Below are 9,777 nucleotides of genomic sequence, written 5' to 3'. Positions count from 1 at the left end.
CCTGCCAAATTTCATGATTCTAGGTCAACGGGAAGTACCCTGTAGGTTTCTTGACAGACAGATGGACGGACAGACAGACAGACAACAAAGTGATCCTATAAGGGTTCCGTTTTTCCATTTGAGGTACGGAACCAAAGAATATTAGCCAAGTTAATTGCTGATTAATATTCCCCTTTCCCCTCCAATTAAGCGTAAAGCTTGCGCTAGGAGTAGGTACGACAATAGTGCAACGGGTGGGAATTGAAACGGCGACCTTTCGGATTTCAGTTCGCTCCTTTAACCGTTGAGCTATCGATGCTCTGAATTTAATTAAATACAAACTAGCTGATGACCACGACTTTGCCCGTGATCATCATCATCATCATCATCATCATGATCAACCCATCACCGGCTCACTACAGAGCACGGGTCTCCTCTCAGAGTGAGAAGGGTTTTGGCCACAGACTACCACACTGGCCATGTGCGGATTGGTAGACTTCACACACCTTTGAGAACTTTATTTAGAACTCTCAGGCATGCAGGTTTCCTCACGATGTTTTCCTTCACCGTTAGTGACAATTAATTACTTAAAACACACGCATAACTCCGAAAAGTTAGAGGTGCGTGCCCGGGATCGAACCCCCGACCTCCGATTAGAAGGCGGACGTCCTAACCACTAGGCTATCACAGCTTATGCTAGGCTATCACAGCTTATCGCCCATGAGGATTTAGGTTTTGAAAATCCCAAGGAAAATCTTTGATTTTTCGGGATAAAATGTAGCCTATGTCACTGGTCTTGTAGTATAGCAATGCCAAAAATTCTTTCTTAGTGGAAACCTACTCCTTACAAAGAACACACCCTCCAAATTTCATGTCTCTAAGACCAGCGGCTTATGCTGTGCATCAATGCGCATAAGTCAGTCAGTCAGTCAGGACTTTGAATTTTATATATACAATTACTAGCTTATTATAAAATATAAAATTCTCGCGACTTCATCCGCGTGGACTACAAAAATTTCAAACCCCTATTTCACCCCCTAAGGGATTGAATTTTCTTACATGCTTTATTAGCGGATGCCTACGTCATAATAGCTTTCTGCATGCCAAATTTCAGCCCGATCGGTCCAGTAGTTTCAGCTGTGCGTTGATAGATCAGTCAGTTAGTCTTTTTGTATATTTAGACAAATTACGTGAACAATATTTTCAAATATTTCAAAAATTCCGACGGTAGCCACAACAAAGAATGATTTCAATTTTAAAAATACTATAAATCCGATTATCAATCATTCTTGCCTACAAAACCATGCAAATATCGCCTCTCTACCTTTTACATAAAGTTAATTTTCGTTTGTATTGTGGATTTATTTGGGAGCTGCATTGGAATCAGCAGAATCCGCGGATCGAAGGTGTATCAATCAATGTCTGGGCATCTATCCTCGATCCCTCACTCATCTGTAATCCCACCTTTGAAGCGAGGTGTACGTGCGATTATCTTTGGATGTGAGAGTGATAATAATTTACCTACTTATTTGAAAAGCAATGCCATGCAATGCGATGATGTAATGTGGTGTTTATTAATTTACTAGCTGATGCCCGCGACTTCGTACGCGTGGATTTAGGTTTTTAATAATCCCGTGGGAACTCATTGATTTCTCGGGATAAAAAGTAGCCTATGTCACTCTCCAGGTCTTTAACTATAACCATGCAAAAAATCACGCCGATCCGTTGCTCCGTTACGCCGTGATTGAAGGACAAACCAACAAACCAACAAACAAACATACTTTTGCATTTAACAACAATAGGCGGCCTTCGCTAAAATAGCGATCTCTTCCAGGCAACCTTAGGGTTAAAGAAAGCGGAAGGGGTGTACTAATTAAATAAAGTAAATACAAATAATATACGTATGTACCTATATATATATATATATATAAATAAAAATACAACAGTAAATAAGAGAGGAATAGAGGACAGATAAGTGTAATAAAACAATTTCTCAACTTCATAGTGGTTAAGACTTAGTTAAGACTAAGTTAAATAACAACTAGCTATGATTGACTTCAGTCACACACACACACACACCCACACACACACACACACGCACACACACACACACACACACACACACACGCACACACACACACAATATTGTTACTAAAATAGCCTAATTTAAATTTAAATTTGTACTCCATATTAATCGATGGATCCAAGGGATGGCTGCGGCGCCCGTAACACAGGTTTACCTAGCACGGACGCCAAAGCACTCCTTAAGGTTCTTATATTTTTATTGTTTCTACCTTTTTTATGTGTACTTGTTTTAAGGAGTCTTTGTCTTGTACAACATTTTTGAATAAATAAATATATTATATTATTATTATAATAAAAAATAAAAATAAATAAATAAACACATCAAATGGAGGATAAATAAAATAACTTCAATTTCGTAAGGTTCGTTCGTAAGACTGAATAAAGTGGCACTTGGTTGTCTTAATACGTAACAAGGTGGTACGCTGCTGGGTGATGACGATGAGCGAGTGATCTGAAATGAATCTTTTAATATCGCGAGCGAGCCGTGCTCAAATATTGGTAGCACACGTAACAAAAGGTCCGACGCTTTATTGAAATCCAGTGTTCGAGCTCCGATCATACCCGTACCTACCTAATAACGAACGCTGACCCATGTGGAGATGGACTGTTCCAAAGAAAAAGAAGATCGCCCGTGAACGGGCCCTCTTTTGTGGCGTCGTGTCAAGACTTAAAATATTTTTTACGTTTATATATTTTATTGCGACTTTAATTTCACTCTATTATTGAAAATATCCACAATTACAGTTAGAATCGTAAACGTCAATTTATTTTGAAGAAGAATTAATTAAAAATAACCTCAATATCAGCAGCATAAAAAAAAGATTTCTTTATAACCAGGGTGAATAAATGGAAATCGTTCGCAGAATATAAAATTATTTGTCTACAAAATAAAATTAAAACCATGGTGACATAACAATTATACTAGGGGGGCCCAAAGCTCCTAAGAAAATGGGCAATCTCCTTTACAAACCAACAAAAGTAATCTTAAATATTACCCTTATTATAAATACGAAAGTGTGTTTGTTCGTTGGTTTGTTGGTTTGTCCTTCAATCACGTCGCAACGGTGCAACGGATTGACGTGATTTTTTGCGTGGGTTTAGAATTTAGATAAAGACCTGTAGAGTGACATAGGCTATTTTTTATTCCGGAAAATCAATGAGTTCCCACGGGATTTCTAGTAAATTATTATCTAAATTCACTTTAGGCAAACACCACACACCTGTACTGACACTAAATTAATTTAATTTTTAGAGTTTTATTTTTCAGAACAATCAGTTTTCCCCTTCAATTTATAATACCTATAAGTTAAGTGTGAATAGGCATCTTCTAGGCAAGCGCCTTAGGCTGCATCATCTCTTGCCACCAGGTCTGATTGCAGCCAAGCCCAAAAAAAGAAGGGACAATAATTAATTAGAAAAAATAGTCCTCTTCCACACTGGGTATGGCATAGACTTGCCGTTAGAAAAAATATATGAGAAGTATCAGGAAATGAAACAAAGGTAGGTGCAGATTGCGATTGTCAGAGGCCGTGGCACAATCGGCGTGCAGATTGCAGGCGAGAGAAAAACGACGCCTAATAAGCCGCCTTATTGACACGGCTTCGACTGGGAGCAAAAATTGTGGGGTACGTGTCATACCTACATCCCTGTACACACAAAACTCAATCTATATCTATAAAATTCTGACTGACTGACTGACTAACTTATATATCAACAGCCTAAACCACTGATCCTAGAGACATGTTTGAAGTGTGTATTCTTTGTAAAAAGTAGGTATCCAGTAAGAAAGGATTATTCAAGTAAGTAGTAAATGGGAGATGGTTTGTATGAAAGTCTATCATTTTTAAAGTGAAAATGATGAAAATTGGTATTCAGGCTTTCACGATTTTTGATAATTCTACTGCCAAGAGGGTTAAATAAGTGATGAAAGTTTGTATGAAAGCCCGTCATTTTACAAAGTTATTCCCATAAAAATTGATATTTGGGTTTTTGGTTACAAAAGAATAAAATACGTGGGTGGGTGCCTATTTCAGGATTTCTGAAAATTCTACCCTACGTCGATTTTATAAATTTCACCCGAGTGAAGCCAGTACCCGTAGTACAAGATTTTACGTCTCACCAAACCAAACTAAATTCGAGAGTCGAAATACTTCCGCGTTACAGTAAAATTGCCTTGAATTGAAGTCAAATATTCAATGCCACTGATTTTAATTTCACAATGTTTCCGCTTGGAGCGCTGGCTGTAGAAGTGTAGACAAACTTGAGCTTTAAAACAAGGCATTTAAGATCCAGTTTACTGTAACGCGGAAGTATTTCGACTCTCGAATTTGGTTTCGTTTGGTGAGACGTAAAATCTTGTACTACGGGTACAGAGCGGGTCAGCTAGTTCTATACCGTACGTCACACCAGACCTGAATAAAAAAATCTCGTCTTTATTTTGTTGGTCATCATAAGACCCTAGACTGTTGTTTAACTACAAGGTATGTAGAAGTCCCTAACAAGGAAAAACCAATTCAATTTATTCAAAACATCCTAAGAAAAGTTTTAAACAGATGTCCCGTCCCCTGCAATATTAAATACGTGTACAGCCGGGAGACAATGCATAGGTAATGCGCGAAACTTCGCAATATAAAATCATGAAAACTCCGCAAGTTGGCCGATCGAATAAAGTATTCATTAAAAGTGAAAAAGTTCGCCGGGTCAGGTGGAATCTTGGAGGGTACGGCGTTTTATTTTCAGAAATTCATCATAAATTAAAAATGCGGATCTAACTTTTATATTACGGAGGATCGTATTGCTAGAGTTATCTTTTTTTTTTAAATAGAGATAGCGAGCAAACGAGCAGGCGGGTCACCTGATGTTGAGTGATTACCACCGCCCATGAACATTTGCAGCACCAGAGGAACCGCGCCGATGCGTTGCCGGCCTTTTAGGAATTTGTTGGTCCGCCCCTTGAATAACCCCATGTTGTAATCTAAAGGGAACACCGCCGAAGGGAAAAATTTCCTGTAAAACAATACTTAATAATAATAATTAATGATGAGATTGACAGAGTCATGAATAAGTAGCTAATTATGATTACATAGACTATAATTGATTATTCAGCCAATAGCATACGTCTCGTAAATGGCCAAGATCATCGCGCGGATTTCCCGACATGGTTTGAAAACCCAGAATCCAGAGCCGTGAAACTGTATCGTAACGGAAAAAAATTTATAAGATTATTTTATAAAATGCGAATTTACCATCTGCTTCATAAATAAACCCTGTTTATTTACCATTAACGTCATGACACTATAATATAACGTCATGATTTCATAATAACCGGTCATGAAATCTGAATGGCAATGTAATATTCAGCGGCTGACGTGCAGGTGGCGTGAAGCGCCATTGCGGCCGGCTTCTTTATGCATGAGAGCTCTTGTGATTCCCGACGCACGTCGCCGATATGTGAGCACAAAGATTAGCTTAGCTACATTCCACAGAGAGGACAGTCTCATAGTAACCGGTCGTGAAATCTGAATGGCAAGAGGCTAACGCGAAGTTCGCGGGTGAAACAACAACGCAAGATGACTACCTACATTGTTATGAATTACTAGATTTATAGCAATTCATTTGCTTTAACAGTAAAGGAAAACATCGTGAGGAAACCTGCATGGCTGAGAGTTCTCCATAATGTTCTCAAAGCTGTGTGAAGTCTGCCAATCCATACTGGATCAGCGTGGCAGACATTGACCTAAAGCCTTCTCATTCTGAGAGGAGATCCCTGCTCAGTAATGGGCCGGTGCCGATGCTAATTAGATCTGTATAAAATTCAAAGTCCTGACTGACTTATATATCAACGCACAGCCTAAATCGCTGGTCCTAGAGACATGAAATTTTGAGGGTGTATTTTTTGTAAAGAACAGGTCCACTAAGAAAGGATTTTTTGAAACTCCACCCCTAAAGGGGGTAAATAGGGGATGAAAGTTAGTATGAAAGTCTGTCATTTTTAAAGTTACAGCGATGAAAATTGGTATTTAGGCTTTTGGTTAAGAATAAAAATACGGGTTTCACGATTTTGGAAAATTCTACTCCCAAGGGGGTTAAATAAAGTGCAATTAAAGATAGGATAGGGTGCCCAATAATTAAGCACTGGGTGGCTGTGGCCACCGGGCGCCTAGAGCTGCCACGTTAGGCCATTTTATTTAATCACTAAGCACTAACATTACTAACACAACTATAAGGAAATATTGTTACTAACACACTAACTCTAGTAAATATACTATAGTGGTAAATTTAAATTTAAATATGGACTAAGACTGGTCTGAAATAAAAGATTATTTATTTATTATTTATTTAAATAGGGGATGAAAGTTAGGTTGGTTAGGTCAGCTAGTGATTACCACAAACCAAAATCCAGAAAAAAAACTCTGATGAATTATTTGTAACTTGAAATGAAGGCTTCTACAAAAATAAAAAATATATTTCATAGTCTTTGCCCACCGTGGCCAGTCAGTACGGTGTACCTCGGAGCATTTACATTTATATTGGCTCGAGACGTCCGCTGCCCTCAAACTGAAACGAACAAACCCCACTAAGAAACGGAATCGATTCAATTAGATTATACCTTTTCTTTTTCGATTGTTTCTCCTTTCTTTGCCATGTGCGATGTCGACAGACTATACTTAGGTATTATCTAATCCCGCACCTATGCGTTCACAGATGGACAATTATGCCTTCTTCTTGAGAGCCTAGGCATCAGCTAAGAATGGATTTTAAAAATATGGTGCAGAGGGTGAAATGGTACAAAAATTGTATGAACTTTTTGGCATTATTTCTTGGGAATATCTGTAAATAGTATCACGGAAAATACGAGACAACAGTTTGATAGATTCACATGTCGATATTTACGTGACATCATTACAAAATTAATTGCCGAGTTTCTTGCTGGTTCCTCTCGGTAGGAAAGTCATTCCGAACCAGTGGTATATGCATCCGACTATTCGTGAGTACTTGTAAAAGTTTATTCGTATAAAAAAGATTTTTACTTTATTTATTTTTTATTATGTCCAACGTGTGTATCTGAATAAAGCGATTTGCCTCCTCATTTATAATCCGAACCGCTAAGATTTGGAACTCCCTTCCAGCATCATGTGGGCAACACAGAAAACCTGGCATCTGTCACCCGTCAGTGGAGGTGTGACAGCGCGCGGGAGTAAAAAGAGGGACGATATAAAAGTAATTAAGGGAGATATAAGTACTAGGTGATTAATTAAGCTAGATATAAACTAAGTGGATGTGACAAGTGTACCTGAATATAAGACTGTGGACATTGGAACTGCGTTTGATTCATATTAGGGTCATCCCAAGACTAATAAACCCGGATTGGAGGTTAAGTTGTTTATATCAGAAGATTGGATGTGATTCATGCCCAAAAATGCGGGTCTATCCTGGAAGATGTTAAAAGTGCCTGTACAAGACGCATAGCAACATATTTATTAGGTACTTATATCGGAAATTATATGAAGAAACCTACCTGAACGAATAACAAAGTGAATATGAAATACTTACAAACTGCAATGGTGCTACACTATTACTTTGGGAGTACTTGAGTAGACCTGTGTCGAGTTGGAGGACTTGTCTCCAACGCAACTACTCAAGAGATTGGTTGGAGGAAAGCACCTTATACTGTCTGGAACAAGCAGAAGTACGTAGGTCGATGGGTCCAATGCATCCATAGGTTGTATTGAAAGCGGTGAATCTGTGTACTTACCTTCTTACAGTGGATGTTCATTAAAGCATGGGTGAATATTAAGAGTGCCTAATGTAAGATTACTGCATCAAAATACCTAAGTAGGTATTTGATAAGTCACAATATTACCAATTGATACTTTTAGAACAGAGTAAGTGAAGGCTATAATTATTAATAGTAAGTAGATATCAGCATTATGACTTATTTGAGAGTTCAAAGTAAGGGATTATAGTTTTATTCTGACCGCTTTAATGGATTATTATGTAGGAACATACCTAGCCCAAGATTTGATCTATGAAGTTATAAGTAGTATTAGTATTAATTTCAAGACTGGATGCAACGCACCGTAGTACTAACACCTTGTATTTTAAAATCGAAATAAGGTAATAAGTGATATCAAATACTTTAAACCAAATAGGCACCTACCTATATTAAAGTAGAATCAAGAAAACAATTAGATTATTATGTAGGTAAGTACTTGATACATGAGCTAATGTAGAAATAAAAAAGTAGAGTTTATTTGCTAGAATGTGGTACAATTTGGTCGTAAATCTGTTTTGATCTAACACATTCAACCAATAACTGAGTGTGCAAATTATTACCTATAGTACATTATCATAGCATAATAAAATGTGAAAATTTAGAATGAATAATATCTACTTAACTCATTTATATATAACTTTATCTATCTAGGAAGTAATGTTGACAATATAATTTTATTCAAGTCTTAATTTAAATCATTCAACAATCATTTTAAAAAAGAAATATGTACATGTGCTTTAGTTAAAAATAAAAAATAATAATCTTACAATAACAACGGTCATATCTACATCAATGGGTCAATCAATGGTTTTAGTGCAAAATTTGGGTTATATACAGGGGTCTGATATAATCAAGTAGGTATGTACTTGATACTGGTGTCACTTAAATGCAATATTTTCGAGATTATTCAACTGTTACCATTTTTTTCATGTTCGACAACTTTTCTGATGATGTCCACGACCCTGTGACCCCGACTTGACGATGAGGTCGACGAATGTGAGATGAACAAGTGGTTTTGGCCGGCATCTGTGGTGGAGAAGTGCACATAACCTTCAAGTTGTGATTAGAAGCAGTCATGTACCTGCATGGATCGGATAAGAACACAGTAACTCTTTGTGTGAGGCCTGTTATAATGATACAAAAGAAAAAAAAGCCATCCCTGCCTGCCTCATTATGATGGAGGGTGTAACCTCAAGGTATTGTTATGTAATACAGTAATAAGAAGGTAAGAAACATCTGAATACTACTATGGTTAATTGAAGCAAATCTAGTTTACCTAGTAACTAAAATAAAGTCTTAAAACTTTGAATTGAATAGTCTCAATATGAGTAGTTACTCTTGTTTAATTAAATAATTACATACTTAACTATACACATAGTAATATTTTAGTACAATTTAAGGATAGAATGCCTGAAATATGTGTCAGGTGCATGTGTTTTCATAACCTACCATTTAATGTAAGATTTTTGGATTTGGGTCTATGGTAGGCATGGTATGGTTGTGAGAATGATAGACAGTGATAGGGAGACTAATAGAGTCGATTGCTAGATGCACCCATTTAATACCTATCTACCGACTGAATAGTCTGTATTATGTACTGACAGACATAGATCAACCCGCAGGCCCTGCATAATCAAATATGATTTGAGTTCTCTACTAAGCTACTACTAGACACAAAGAAAAGATTTTGGAAAATTCTACCTGGGGTGGATCAGCTAATAAATAATTAATTGGTCCACTAGATAAAGTAGGTAACATTGAACCTATTTTGAATCTGTAGGTTTACTTATTCGACCAAATTAGAGTTATTAGATTACTTTGAATACCTAGTAGGTATAGGGTATGAAATATCAGGTTTGAATTAATCTAACTATGTACATACCAGAAACAGAAAGACATACAACACTCATGCTCACGAAAGTAGCCATGTGGATGTT

The sequence above is a fragment of the Maniola hyperantus genome, chromosome 12, assembly GCF_902806685.2.
Source record: "Maniola hyperantus chromosome 12, iAphHyp1.2, whole genome shotgun sequence".
Lineage (NCBI taxonomy): Eukaryota > Metazoa > Arthropoda > Insecta > Lepidoptera > Nymphalidae > Maniola > Maniola hyperantus.
Note: the sequence above shows the minus strand (reverse complement) of the source record.